This window comes from Arachis hypogaea, chromosome 1 (assembly GCF_003086295.3).
Source record: "Arachis hypogaea cultivar Tifrunner chromosome 1, arahy.Tifrunner.gnm2.J5K5, whole genome shotgun sequence".
NCBI lineage: Eukaryota > Viridiplantae > Streptophyta > Magnoliopsida > Fabales > Fabaceae > Arachis > Arachis hypogaea.
The window spans coordinates 49,385,319-49,386,914 of record NC_092036.1 but is presented as its reverse complement, the minus strand read 5'-3'; the positions used below and the strand labels follow the sequence as shown (position 1 = coordinate 49,386,914).

The window sequence follows — 1,596 nt, the reverse complement described above, 5'->3', positions numbered from 1 at the left end:
AATATCACTGGTGGAGAATCATTGTTCATTTGGTGGGAGTGCTAATGAAGATCCAAACCAACATCTCACAAAATTCCTGAGAATTTGCGACACTATAAAGTCCAATGGAGTCCAGGAAGATGCCTATAAACTGCTCTTGTTCCCATTTTCACTTAGGGACAAGGCAGCTAAGTGGCTGGAATCATTCCCAAGGGGGAGCCTAACAACCTGGGATGAGGTGGAAAGCAAGTTTCTGGCACGTTTCTACCCCCCACAAAAGGTCAATAGGCTTCGATCTGAGGTTCAAACTTTTAGACAACAAGATGGTGAAACTCTCTACGAGGCATGGGAGAGGTTCAAGGATTTGACAAGGAAATGCCCACCAGACATGTTCCATGACTGGGTGCAATTGCATATTTTCTATGATGGACTTTCTTATGAATCAAGGAAGGCTGTAGACCATTCATCAGGAGGTTCATTGAACAGGAAAAAGACTGTGGAAGAAGCCATTGAAGTGATTGAGACAGTGGCTGAGAATGAGTACTACTATGCTTCAGAGAGACACAACACTAAGGGAGTCATGGAGCTGAACCATGTTGATACAATTCTAGCCCAAAACAAGGTGTTTGCCAAGCAACTAGCAGAGCTCACCAGGAAATTAGAAACAAATCAAGTGGCTGCAATACACACACAAGATCAAGAGGAAGTAAGCACTGAAGGAGGTGATTGGGAAGAGGCCAACTATATGGGAAATCAACAAAGGCAACCATATGATCCACATTCCAACACTTACAACCCAGGCTGGAAAAACCACCCAAACTTTGGGTGGGGAAACCAGCAAACCCAACCACAAAACCACAAACCTTACAACCCCAACCAACATAACAATTCCACATACCAAAACTCCAACCAAAGATCATACCAAACCACACAAAACACTTACTCCCAACCACCATATAATGGCCAAAATAATCAACCTGCCCAACCTAATCCGAACCAACAATTTCAAGATCAATTAAACAGGATAGAAGGAATGCTTGCAAACATGGGTAAGGACATAAGTGAGTTGAAAAGCTTTAGGGATGATGTGAGATCTACCTTAAGGAACCATGGTGAAAAACTCAAGAGGATGGAGTCTCGAGTAGGAGAGCTATCTCAACAGGCCCCCAAGTCAACTGCAGTGTTCCCTAGTGACACAGAAAAGAATCCTAAAGGGGAACAAAAGGGAGTGAGATGGGAAGAATGCAAGGCCATCACCATATTGAAGGAAGTCTCAGAAGAAGAAGAAATCAGACCCTCAGAACAGGAGCCATAAATCTTGAAGGAAGGTGTGGAAGAAGCTAAGCAGGAAAGTGAAACTGAGCAAGCCAAGGAACTGCAAAATAAAGGCATGCTGGAAACATACCAACCAAAAGCACCATTTCCTCAGAGGTTAGGAGGAGGTGAAAAAGGGAAAACATATTCAAGGTTTTTAGAGACATTTAAGTCTCTCCATATCAATATTCCCTTTCTTGAGATTCTCCAGCAGATGCCTACACATATCAAGTATTTGAAGGAATTGCTGAGCAAGAAAAGAGTTTTGAAGGGAGGACAAACTGTAATAATGAACAAAGAATG

At 42.7% G+C, this 1,596-nt stretch overlaps 1 non-coding gene across 1 annotated transcript; it reads right to left on the bottom strand.

Annotated features, from left to right (window-relative positions):
* Positions 1–265: 265 nt before the first annotated feature.
* On the bottom strand, positions 266–369 carry LOC112716356 (small nucleolar RNA R71). Its single transcript, XR_003160310.1, has one exon. It is a non-coding gene; the product is annotated as a small nucleolar RNA R71 (small nucleolar RNA).
* Positions 370–1,596: the final 1,227 nt, after the last annotated feature.